A 13,676-nucleotide genomic window follows, 5' to 3' on the forward strand; every position below is an offset into this window, starting at 1 on the left:
TTGGGTGTTTTCAGATATACTGCTGCTTCGATACCCCATACCAAAGATGGACGCCATCTCTCTCACATCCCTCTCTGCAAAACCCAAAATTCCTAATGGATTTTGATAACGTTAACTTGCTTTAATTTGGCTTCTGCCCTTTCCAGTACATGCAGTTCTCAGACATGCTGAGAGGCCGCCAGCTCATGAAACCTTCTGCTGCTCAATGCTTTTCTGGGAAGCCACCTCTGGTAATTGCTAACTTTTCTCCCCCCAACGAAACCGTGCTACAAACATGAGCCTGCTAATTTACAGTAGGTGTCCTTGAGATAATATTGACTGATGCTGAGCTTTCTCCCCCACCAGCCCCCTTCATTATTTGATTAAGGTGCATCATAGCTGTAAGTCAATAGGAAAGCCTGTGCTCCCTAGACCAGTGACACTAATTGTAATCCATTGCATCATTTTACCAAGACCTGCAATTCTTTGTTGATTTTTCAGGTCTTTGCCTTAATGGTTGCTGTTTGTGCAGAGTTCAGCTACCAGGAATGTTTACTGAGTGAGTATTTGTTCACCAGCTGTCTGACCCCTTCCATCCCACTGCCCCTATGAAGAGGGTTTCATCAGATCCCATTAAAACCCAGGAGCTTATTTTAAGACCGTAGGCCCTACAAGGCCTCTGGAGCATTTGTGCTTCTTATCCTTGTGCATTTTTTCCACATTCACTGCAATACTCTCCTTGTTAAGCTTCTAAAAGGCTTTCAAATGAACCATGCGGAGAACTATATAGGACACGGGTAAGTCACAACACACCTCTTCTGCTGCTCTACATTATGAATATTGAACCCTTAGCATTATTCAATACCTGGCCTTATCCCAAACATATACAGAGTTAGTGCAGCTTTTAAATATTAATAGCCTTTGTTAGGGTAGAGGAGCATGGAGCCATGATGTAAGGGACATTTTAGTAATGCAAGATTGATTGAGACTGCAGCAGTTTTGCTGTTGACAGGAGTTTGTACAGGAAGATGGATCGTATGTATTCAGTGATGCAGTCTCCCTATGAGGACTTTCTGTGTCCAGAAATCATTGGCAGACACAGCTTTTTTTTTTTTTTTTTTTTTTTTAAGTCTTATAATTTTCTAACCTGCCCTCCCCTGGTGGGAGATGGCAGAGTGAAATACAGGTAATATGGCAAGAGATCTGCAAGCAGGAAGTTCAGACACGTGCATCAATCAGACTGAAACTGAACAGACAAAGAGACCTTGGGGTCATGATAATCCCAAGGACAAGCAGGGGAAAGATGATAAAGGTGGATTTAGCGCTCCAAGAATTGAATTTGACATAGCTAGACCCCCTGGAACCACAGGCTCAAACCCAGCAAAGCATTTTTCAGGCCTTTGTTCCTCTTAACTAGAAAAATTACCTTCCAGGTAGCCTTCTGTGCTGTAAAGTTTCAGAAAATACCCTGGCATTTCACTCGTTCAGGGAGCCAGAGCCCATTTTATGCTGTCACACTGTCCTGCTGTAGAAGTAAAAATAATTTTACTGTGATTATTAGCATATATAATTTCTGTTATTAAAATGTAGTGAAGAACTATGAGGTATTTATGAAAACATTCAGTCGCTTTCTGCCTGAATGATTCACAGGACCATAAAAAAGTTGGAAGAATCGGAGACACAGGATATGCGTGTGCATGTCCTTCATAACAGTGCTATCAAGAGAAATTAGCAGTCATTAATCATTTAGTGTGCAGACCTTCAAGATCCTAAAGGAGGAACCTTCACTTTGTTCTTTTCTTTGCTACATTTACTCTAGATTATCTGAGCTCCTCAAAGCTCACTCGGGGATTTACCTGAACAGGTGAGGTGTTGCTGCCTCACAATAGAAGTCACAATAGAAGGCTTATTCCAGTCTTCCCAATTGAACCAGTGTAAAATACCTGTCCATCAAAAAATATATAGCCTGAATTCCTCCTGTAATTGCCTTAACTGGCCTAAATTCCTGTTAACACTGACATTCTTCAGCTAAAACTACAGTCTTGGAGTCCTAATTCCTCCCTCTGTTCTTTGTACTAATCAGTCATTGTGCTTGCTTTCATAATGCAGGATAAATATTATAGTATTAATGTAATCACAGTAGTAACAATTGGCGAGTGCATGAGCAAATAGTGCTTTGTGATATTTGCCAGCCTGAATCACTGCAACATCTCCACAACAGCATGCAGGTAGGGACTTGATTTTGTGGTGAGGTTGTGCCCACGTGGAGCTAAAAGTCTCCATAAGGAGATATTGTTGTGGAACAGTCGAGCCTTTAGCCCAGGCTGTGTGTCCTTCTCTGTAGCCAGAAAACACAATGCTATTGCGATAGTCTGAGGTAACCTTAATGAGTATGTTCCCCAAGCATGCCAGCTTTATTTTGTTTGTTTCTTCATGGCTTTGTGCAAATAAAACAGTAAGGACAGGACTACAGAAGGTCAGGGTTTTCTTGAGATGCAGCATGTACGTTACTGGCATAAATTTAAACACTGAAATGTTTTTGGCTGGCATCTCTTCTGTTTACTCAAAATTTCCATTTTAAACCAAAGTGTTGCCTCACTTGGGATGTGAATCATTGATCTGAGTACAGGATCTCCAAAACACCAAATCAAAACTTAATGATCCCTGGATATAACTGGATGTGGTTTTGGGTCTGGGATCCATAGCTCATTTCCAATTCCCTATCTTGTTTTCTTGGTGTGGTTTTTTTGTTTGTTTGTTTTTAAACAACATAAAACAAGAAGATAAAAAAAGTTTGCCTCATATCAGATAAACAATATTTAATGTGAATCCCACAGATGGAGTCCAGGAGTTAAAAGCAACCCAGCACACAGGTATATGGGTAACAGGAATATCTTTTACTGGATTACACAAAATAAAAATGAAACCCCTAGTATTTCAACAGCTGCCTAGGAGCTTCTCCTGGAGAAGCTGGCTGCTCATGGCTTGGATAAGTGCACTCTGCGCTGGGTTAAAATCTGGCTGGACGGCCGAGCCCAGAGAGTGGCGGTGAATGGAGTCAAATCCAGTTGGCGGCCAGTCACAAGTGGTGTTCCCCAGGGCTCGGTACTGGGGCCAGTCCTGTTCAACATCTTCATTGATGATCTGGATGAGGGGATCGAGTGCACCCTCAGTAAGTTTGCAGATGACACCAAGTTGGGTGGAAGTGTTGATCTGCTGGAGGGTAGGAAGGCCCTGCAGAGGGACCTGGACAGGCTGGATCGTTGGGCTGGGGCCAACTGTACGAGGTTCAACAAGGCTAAATGCCGAGTCCTGCACTTGGGTCACACCAACCCCATGCAACACTACAGGCTGGGGGAGGAGTGGCTGGAGAGCTGCCTGGCGGAAAAGTGTAGTAAAGATAAGGGCTGGCGACCGGAAGATCACGCGCTGTACGGAAAGAGTTAAGGGTCGACCCTCCCTTGTCTCCGCCCCTTATAACATGACACGCCTACTGCTGGGGGTATAAAGCCCGGGTCGGCCTGAGATCTGGTGGGATAATCTTGATGTGTAGTGTTTGCTACACAGTGGTGACCCCGACGTGATCAGGCAACAGCGATGGAGCTCGCGGAACTCATAAAGGTACTAAAGTCGGTAACAAGGGTTTGAGGCAAGAGGGGGTTTGCGGCAAGGCGGCGCCGGCCTGCTGCAGGTGGTGTGCTGATGGGGCAGGAATCTCCTGGGAATGAAAAGCCAACGGGTTTGGTTTCGGAGGGGACCCAGGCTGGCTGGGAAGGAGTGGCCTGTGGGACACAGACGGAACCGTTGTTACTGGGGGCTGAGCCAACGGAGGAAGGGGAGGTGCAGGGAGGCTATGGCGCAGCGGGAACAAAGGAGTCGGGAAAGGTGTTCCCGATACAAGTGGGGAGTTTAGAGCGGCCGCCCACGGAACCTTCGGCACCTTCTGCACCGGTGGATCTGCCACTTCCTCAATGCCCCTGGGGCGAGTTGCAACAATGTGTGGAAAGGGAGCTGACTGATAGGTTGCTGGATTGGGTCCCGGGGGCTGATGTGGGATCCCAGCGGTATCGCGAACTACGTGAAGGAAGATGGTGGGAAGGAGAAAAAGAAGGCAAAACACCTGAGGACGCCCCGTTGTATCCCAGTGATCGACGAGTGCTGGACACACAGAGAGTGGAGTGCAGGACATCGGGGGGTGGGTGGTAGGGCTCCCCTGGCACTGCCAGTGATACCTGAGCCACCAGAGGGAACCCCTATCCCTGGGGCAATGGGAAATCAAACTGGTATTCCCTCACAGTGGAGGGAGCCTGTACACGATTACCCCATGAGCTCTGATAGCAGTGAGGGCGAAGGGGGTGACGAGGGATCCTCGATTGTTGCTCATCCGCCCCCGCTTCCGAGACGGACTAACGAGGTTTCAAGGGAACTCGAGGCATTGATCAGCCGATTGAGAGGGGTGGTGGCAAATGCGGAAAGTCTTATGCTGGGGGAATGCTGAAAGAGAGGGCAAACGGGACGGATTGGCAGATGATTGCAAAAAATTGTGTCTTGGAAGGAGTGCGATTCCAGGCCCCTCTGATTCAAGCATTTCCTATCCGAGCAGCCCCAGGTGGAGGATATGAGTGGCAACCGTTAGATGCGAAGTTGGTGAAAGAATTGGTCACAACAGTGAAAAGTCATGGATTAAATTCCCCAGGAACCCAAGTCCTACTAGACTGTGTTTTTGCAATGCCGCTTGCACCTTTTGATATCATTCAGTTGATGCGGGCCGTATTGACCCCCTCGATGATGGTATTGTTTAGGGAGGAGTGGAGGAATCGGTGCACCCAAGTTGTTATCGAGGCGCAACAGGCCAACCATCCCATGGCAGGAGTGACTTTAGAGCAGCTGATGGGTGAAGGGCAGTTCGCAACTCCTCAGGCACAGGCTCAGCGAATGTGGGGGCGCGATTTTGCTGCATCTTCGAAAGCTGCCCAGGAAGCGATATGCATCATCGTGGCTCTTGATCAAAGGGAGCCTCCATGGGTCCAAATACGGCAATCGTTAAGTGAGCCCTTCACAAAGTTTTTAGACCGGCTGCAAGCGGCGCTCCAGGTTGCTCGACTTCCTGAGCAGGCTAAGGAGGCGATATTGCTTGACTGTGCACGTACGCAAGCAAACCCACAAACTGCAGTGTTGCTAAGACAGTTACCCATAGGGACCACGCTTTCACAGATGATTTGTTACGTGCTGGAACAGGAACAGGCGCAAAGTACGCAACCGGTAGTGGCTGCGGTCCATGCGGCCTGCCGAGACGCACGACTTATGTGCCATAAGTGTGGGGGGCAAGGACACATGGCGCGACAATGCCCTTCAAAAATAAACACCCCCGGAACAGGGGAAGGAGAGAGAGACCTACGATGCTGGCGCTGCGGGCGACTAGGCCACAGAGCTCGACAGTGCAAATCGGGGAGTCAGCAAAGGAGACCGGGCTGGGGAAACGAGAAGATGGGATGGCTGAGGGCCGTGCCATCCCCACCTGCCCCAGTGATCAGCTCAACAGGCCCGACGACAGCAGCGCAATGTATGGCACAGGGAGTCTCTCCTTCCCCGGGACCAGCACAGTCGCCTGCGGTTCCAATGATGCAATATCCAACTCGGCTGCCTTGGGGAGATGGGAGCGCGCAATAGAGGAGGCTGGGGATAGAGCCTCGCCGTATGTGGCACTCACCCTAAACGTGACCGCACGACCAGAAGTAGATATTATAGTTACCCCATGGCTCCCAGAGTTGGGGGGAACACCACGCCTCGTGTTAAGAGCCCTTTTGGATACAGGAGCGGATGTTACAGTAATCCCATCACATCTATGGCCAGATGATTGGCCACTCGAACCGAGAGGTTCGCTGCAAGGCGTGGGAGGCATGCAGACCTCGCATCAAAGCAGGAACCCAATGCAAATTATGTTGAAGGATCCGGAATCTGGACAAGCTAGGGTAGCATGGTGTAACCCCGCCATTGCTGAGTTACCCATTGTCATCTTGGGACGATGTTGCTTGCAGAAGATGAATATAGTGCTGCGTACAGATTTATCATAATGGCCACTGCCTGTGTCCGCCCATTAAAACTCACCTGGTTGACAGATAAGCCAGTGTGGGTAGAGAAGTGGCCATTGACAGAGGAAAAGAGGGCGGCTGTTCGACAATTGGTACAACGAGAACTTGACGCAGGACACATCGAACCCTCTACAAGTCCCTGGAACACCCCCATTTTTGTGATAAAGAAAAAATCGGGAGCGTGGCGACTGCTACATGATCTACGCGCAGTTAATGCATGTATACAAGACATGGGCCTGCTACAAGCGGGCCTCCCTTCTCTGGCCATGATTCCACCTGACTATCAAATAGTGGTTATAGATATTAGAGATTGCTTTTTTTAGTGTTCCCTTGCATGAAGAAGATAGAGTACGCTTTGCCTTTACTGTTCCTGAGCCTAACAATCAACACCCGTGCGCCAGATATCAATGGAAAGTGTTACCCCAGGGCATGAAAAACTCACCAGTCTCGTGTCAAATTGCTGTAGCTGCTGCGATACGCCCTATTCGAGAAAATTTCCCTACAGTCATCGTTTTCCATTACATGGATGACGTGTTATTGGTGTCCAACCAAGAGGAGTTACTGGAAAAGGCACACGTGCAGCTGATAGTCAGTTTGGAGTGACATGGGTTACACATTGAGCCTCGGAAAACGCAGGTAGGGCGTGCAGTAAAGTATTTAGGTACTCAACTGAGGCCACGAAGCGTGACAGCGCAATCATTTGAAATTCGGACTACAGTGACAACACTCCATGAGGCACAAAAATTAATTGGACAACTATTGTGGCTTAGAAACTTTATTCCAATATCTGAGGCAGAAATGACTACCTTATATCAACTCCTGAAAGGAGGAGATTCCCCCCTAGCTCCAAGGACTCTTTCAAGAAATCATCAGGAGATTCTTAGGACAATTATGGAGCGGGCCCAGCATTGGGGTCTCGCTCAATTTACACCTGAACAACCGGTCACTGCCCTGATTTACATGACCGACACCGCTGGCCATGGTTTACTAATTCAAAATAATGGTGAAAAAGGCTGGCCTTTTGCTTGGTTGTATCAAGGCAAACCAAAGACGGCTTTAATTTCTTGGCCAACATTATTATCCCAGCTTATTCTCCGCTGTCGGAGGCAAACTCAACACTTAACAGGGAAGGACCCGGAGGTCATCGCATTGCCCTGTTCTTTGGCACAGTGGGAGTTGGTACTTCCACAAGTGGGGCTCCTGCAAGCGGCGATAGCTGAATTTACGGGTCGTATTGAAGGTCTAAGACCACACCCCTGTGGGGAGATAATCCAGGTACTCCATTTTTTGCCAGCTAGTGCCATAGTTGAACAACCCACCGGAGGCCGCACAGTTTTTACCGACGCGTCATCGATTACTGGGAAAGCTGTCGTTACATGGCAGGAGGATGGTCAGTGGACCCACATTAGTTATCAAGATCAAGGGCAATCCGTGCAGTATCTTGAGGCCAAAGCGGTATGGATGGCTCTCACTCAATGGCCCGAAGAGGCCTTGGATCTAATCACAGACTCTTGCTATGTATATAAGTTACTGAAGAAGTGCCGATGGGCACTTGGGGCAACGTCGGAGATTGCCGGAATGTTGCTCACCGCACTGCAAATGAGAACTGCTCCTGTCTGTCCTATCCATGTTAATAGTCATAGCTCCATACCGAGTTTTCTTTCTGCTGGGAATGAAGCAGCGGACAGCTTAGCAAAGAGCGTACTGGCGGTTGAAGAAACTTCTAACCTAAGGCGAGCTTTCCGCCTGCATGAGCTCCTCCACTGTGGAGCTCGCGGTTTAGCTAGGCTCGCTGGCATTACGTTGCAAGATGCTCGCTCTGTGATTGCTGCTTGTCCTGTGTGTTCCAAAGGTCCCCTCTGGGAGGCAGGGGTAAACCCTCGAGGGTTGCAGCCCAACCAAATATGGCAGTCTGATGTTACGATTTATGAACCCTTTAATCCACGTAAGTATCTGCATGTCACAGTTGATACCTGCAGTGGAGTTATTTTAGCGACTATGCATGCTAAACAAAATGCTCTTGCAGTTATTTTACATTGGCAGGACTGTATGGCGCAACTTGGCATCCCACAAAAAATTAAAACAGATAATGGAGCGGCATATGTCAGCAAGAAGACAAAGGACTTTTGCGCGCGCTGGGATATTCAGTTGAGTCATGGCATTCCCTACAACAGTACGGGCCAAAGCATTGCGCACCGCACATTAAAAGGGTTACTCGACCGACTTAGGGAGGGGGAAAAGATAAGCCCAGGAACAGGGGTTCCCCCTCCCCTTGACCCTCCCTTATTTCGGGCACAGTGTCTGTTGACGACGGCACTAATTACCTTAAATCATACCATTCGAGGGAACACCTATAAAACCCAGACTGCAACCCAGGCACATTTCCGGCTCGATGAGAACGAAGGGCCTTACCCTTTGGTTCAAGTACGGGACCTGCAAACCCGTGAATGGGGGGGGCCTTATTCCCTCCGTTGCCTGGGGCGTGGGTATGCGTGTGTGCAAACCGAGAAAGGGACGCTAGAATGGGTACCCAGTCGAAATATTCGACCGTATAGACATTAATCAATCTATTGAGTCTTATCTTGACAGGTTACCATTTCCCTATGCATCCTGATGGTGTGGGGGAGTAATGAGGGAGCCGCGACGAACTACTGGCTGGACTGGGCAAAATCTATGAACGTAACGGATGCGTGTCTGTATAAGTCTTATCATATATCGATTATTTTACACGCAGCTTCCCCAGCAAGATCCAGAACTACTGGAGCTAAGGGAGGGGGAAATGTAGTAAAGATAAGGGCTGGCGACAGGAAGATCACGCGCTGTACGGAAAGAGTTAAGGGTCGACCCTCCCTTGTCTCCGCCCCTTATAACATGACACACCTACTGCTGGGGGTATAAAGCCCGGGTCGGCTGGAGATCTAGGGGGATAACCTTGATGTGTAGTGTTTGCTACAGAAAAGGACCTGGGGGTGTTGGTTGACAGCCACCTGAACATGAGCCAGCAGCGTGCTCAGGTGGCCAAGAGGGCCAATGGCATCCTGGCTTGTATCAGGAATGGTGTGGCCAGCAGGACCAGGGAGGTGATAGTGCCCCTGTACTGGGCACTGGTGAGGCCGCGCCTCAAGTACTGTGTTCGGTTTTGGGCCCCTCACTACAAGAAGGACATGGAGGTGCTGGAGTGTGTCCAAAGAAGGGCAACGAAGCTGGTGAAGGGTCTGGAGCACAAGTCTTATGAGGAGCGGCTGAGGGAGCTGGGGTTGTTGAGTCTGGAGAAGAGCAGGCTGAGGGGAGACCTTATTGCTCTCTACAACTACCTGAAAGGAGGCTGTAGCAAGGTGGGGGTCGGTCTCTTCTCCCCAGTAGCAAGGGATAGGACGAGAGGAAACGGCCTCAAGCTGCGCCAGGGGAAGTTTAGGTTGGATATTAGGAAAAACTTCTTCACCGAAAGGGTGGTCAAGCATTGGAACAGGCTGCCCAGGGAAGTGGTTGAGTCTCCATCCCTGGAGGTATTTAAAAGAAGGGTAGACGTGGTGCTCGAGGACATGGTTTAGTGGTGGACTTGGCAGTGACAGGTTAATGGTTGGACTCGATGATCTTAAGGGTCTTTTCCAACCTTAACAATTCTATGATTCTATGAAAGAAAACTCCCCAAGAAAAGGCAGAAAAAGTTAGAAATTCACCACCAGTGATGTTTTTGCTGCTTCTTCTGGAATATGGAGTAGCAACTGTAAGGGGAAGAGAATGCTGAACTGGGCAGACCCTGGCTTTCTATTCTGTAAGATAAATAAAGCGAGAGAGAATAACCCTTCTTAAAAATGCTGTCTACCACCACCTAGTGGAAGACGCTGCTTGAGGTTCCTTGACCTATATAAATTTATAGTTTATCTTGGGGACAGTCATGACTTGATTGCTGTTCCTCCCCTTCCCAATGCTATATGGAAATAGAGTTATCAAAAAAATTATTTCTTTCTAAGAGCTGTTTCTAAAACTGAACGACATACTTCCTGGTCTCTCATCTGAGCTAAATACTCAGTTTTGTCATCTGCAAAATGGAGGTAGGAAGACCCAGAAAGAATTTTATGAAGTTTAATTAGCGCAAAGTGCTCTTAATAGCAAATCGGGCTTTTAGTCCAAGGATCTCAGACTACTTTGGTCCAAATACTCAAATTACTGAGGCTTCAGTCAGCAATCCAAGAGGCAGATGTACTGCTGTGCTTGCTGTATAGAAAGATAAATAGCAGGGGTTGCAAAGTTACAGTTGCCTGAACTCACATAATAAATCAATAGGTGAGCAGGAGAAAAAAAAAATCTGTATAGTTGCAGAATTGTTAGATCCCAGCTGCTTCTATCAAGATGGTTTTACCTCTGGTAGCTTTTGGAGAGAGGAAACCTTCCTTCATCTTTGTATATGCAAAATATTTTGTAAATGGAGACCAGATTCTGGCAGCCAGCACAGTATAAACAACCCAGAAGAGCTTCCTGTGCTTCTCAGACCACAGTGGCCACACAATAGTCATCCAAATGTTATCAGTGAACATAGGGAAGGAAGAGTAATAAAGAACGCTTACAGTAACACTAACTCAACTGGACAGCTCGTGATTTGGATGAGAAGCTAATTTTCTTGATGCTGTTACATCTGGTACCTCAGGGGCTGAACCAAATAAATGAGATTTAACTTGCTGAGTCAGGAGGAAGGTCTGTATTTGGCAGAGGAAGGAAGAGATGGGCTTAGTCACCTCTCAGAGTTCATTCCCAGTCCTCTTTTCAAAAGCACAGTGCCTGAAACTAGCCAATGGAGAGTCTGTACATCTTGGGAAGAGTGGGAGCAGGAGGGGGCCAGGAAAAAGGCATGCATTTACCCTCCCTGTTCTCTTTTTCTGCCAGGTTCCAGTTGCCAGTACTGCTGAATTGCTGGAGCCATGCATCCTGACTCTGAGATGTTGTGGCAGCAGAAAAGGCACTGCAAGAGCCCGTGGCTGACAGCTCCTGACATTTTTGCTTTGCCAGTGCACATTCACACTGGCGTTTTGCTTGCAGCTACCCATCAGATGGAGCCTATGTCATTTGGAGATGACAAGCAGGAGACAAGCTGGGTTTTGCCACCTTGCATCAAGTTCATGGGTGGCTGTTGTTCAAAGCTGTGGCAATAAATGGCAGCTTCTGTTGACAGATGTGTACAGACAGGACCAGAGCAACTTGTTTCCACTCAATCTACTTCCAAAAAGGGTGTGGACATGGTGCACAAAATAATTTTTAAGTAAGTCCATTAGAAGAATTTTGTAGCACAGAATAAAAACAGGTTTTCTTAAGCCACCTCCACTGGGAGTTCAAATGAAGGTCCTTTACTTTGCAAAGAACAGGCAGCAGCACCCTCGTGGTTGCTTACTCATATCTCAGCAGAAGTGATAGCAGAGAGAGAATCCCTGTTTTAACCTTTCATTGCTTGAATCCACTTGCAAGCAATTCTTAAAGAACATCCACAATGTGCTTAGAGAGGAATGATGGTCTTGCTTTTATCCGCTATCTCCCCACGACTCATTTAATGCCTCATGTGAGCATATAGTAACAAAAACACACAGTGATGTCAGGAATGATAGAAAAATGATTGCTGCAGAATCAACCTCCTCTAACAAGTGGCAAAAGACAAAATAAATGAGCATGGTGCTGATGCACAAGATTGAAATATGCAGCACCACAGCTAGCGCTCTGCAAAGCTGCTTCTGAAATTGAACTGTCTGAATCACGCTTGGCAAACACCGGGAGTCATCATTCACACACAGCCAGAAAAAGAACTCCCTGAGGCAGAGGGGAAACCTGGGCCCAAACCGAAGCTCAACGGACAACTCGAGAGCTGGAAACTTTCTGTGGCAATACTTTTCAGTTCCTTCTTTGCCCGACAGCTGAACTAACACTTGTCACAGGAGTGCAAGCCAGGCAATTATAGCAAGCATGGATGCCACAGGGCTGGACAGGCTCACTATTTATAGCTCCCTACCGACAGAGCTTTCCCACTGTGCGGCTGCACACAGGTTAAGGTACAGTCCATGCCTTGAAGGGCTCACAGTCTAAATAAAAATAGAAAAAGGAAGGAGTAGCAGCCGCTTTATGATGAGAGCCAAGACTCAGAGATGAAAGGATAGAAAGGAAGTCCACAGCAGAGCCTGGAACAATGAACTCCAACTTCTCCCCTGCAAATTGCCCTTTATTTTCTTAACTCCTTCCCTGCCTGAAGTGCCACCTCTCCGTGACTCATAATTAGTGCCAAACAGTCCAATACAGTGTCACTGAAGTGTTCTTGCAAGCTCTGGCCTGTCTTGCCTCTGTTAAATTATTTTCCTTGCAGCAGAGGTGGGAGAAGGGATGTGCTCCTGCTCTTAACTCCCTCCTGAGACCTGAGCCCATGCCCCGCTGACAGGGTGGGAAGCATCAGAGCAGGACAGCATCCCAGTGCGCTGACCCTGCTAAAGGGATGATAAACTCGCAGGAGCAGAGCAGGCTCTCAGCTTCAAGTGTTCAGTGTCTCAGCCAACCACAGATGCAAGTCAAAGATCGTTTCCTCTGTTTCATGGGGAGGATTAAACATGAGCTGTTTGTAACTTGAACTTCAAAGTTTCTTCTTAGCAATTTGAAATGCGGTCACTCAACAAAGAGAAACCTTTACAAATACATTTTTTGTATTTGAAGTTGGAGACCATTCACTGGCCTATTTTTAGCCATACATTTGAACTGGCCGTGTTACAATCCTGCCTCTGTTCTCATGCAATAAAAGGCAGAGAGGATTCACTTGACCTGCAGTATACAGAGAAAATAAGACATCTGTCTAGAAAAGAACCACTCAAAATAGCAGTGAAGAAGTCATGCTGCAACATGAACTGTTAAGAGTTGAGACAAGAAAAATGAACATTATAGGAGGTGGCAGACTTTTTCTAATGACATATTAATGAAAACAATTGCTAGAAAATTCTATGGTAATACTAATTACTATTTGCAGGTTGAAGGACCTGATCTCTTTCCCTTTTACACTAGATACACTACATACATAAGAGTAAGAAATAATTCGTGCTGAGGTGAGTTCTCAGCTTTCTTCAAGGATTCTTTCTAAATCCACCTGACTTCTCCTTTGCTAAACGTGGCTTGTAGCTCAGAAACTGATGCTCTTGCATGAGCAAACTCTCCCCTGGCAGCTGGGTTTTGGTCGATTGGTTTGACCACTTGCGTTAAACATGATGCAACATGGTATGACAAACGCAAGCAAACATCAGGATGGAGCGCAATGGAAATGCTGCATCTTATCTGACAGGTCAGTGGGAGGGAGAGGAATTATTTGCCCTGGTAACAGCACATGGAAAAGCAGAGAGGCGGGGGGTGGGATGCATTTGCAAACATCTCGTGTTCCCTAAACTTTTTACAGCCCCTCATTAGGCTTTGCAATGTCCCAAAGTAGACAGTTATTACTATATTCATTTTTTGTCTTTCCCCTCCTTCAAGAAGTTTTTCAAGCTGGGGAAAGAACCCAGAATACCTGACTGCAGATGTATTAACTTCCCAGCAAGACCATGTGTACCACGCGTTTCCCACTGACAAGGAAAGAAAGGTTAAAACCTT

General features: G+C 47.3%; 1 long non-coding RNA gene across 1 annotated transcript; it reads left to right on the plus strand.

Moving 5' to 3' along the window:
• The first annotated feature begins 3,483 nt into the window (after nucleotides 1-3,483).
• LOC148055087 (uncharacterized) lies at nucleotides 3,484-12,754 on the plus strand. Its single transcript, XR_015705946.1, has 2 exons — nucleotides 3,484-3,600; nucleotides 8,661-12,754. It is a non-coding gene; the product is annotated as an uncharacterized LOC148055087 (long non-coding RNA).
• The last annotated feature ends 922 nt before the right edge of the window (nucleotides 12,755-13,676 follow it).

Source organism: Nipponia nippon, unplaced genomic scaffold, assembly GCF_047370975.1.
Source record: "Nipponia nippon isolate SJK-2023a ecotype South Korea unplaced genomic scaffold, ASM4737097v1 scaffold_27, whole genome shotgun sequence".
Classification (NCBI taxonomy): Eukaryota; Metazoa; Chordata; class Aves; order Pelecaniformes; family Threskiornithidae; genus Nipponia; species Nipponia nippon.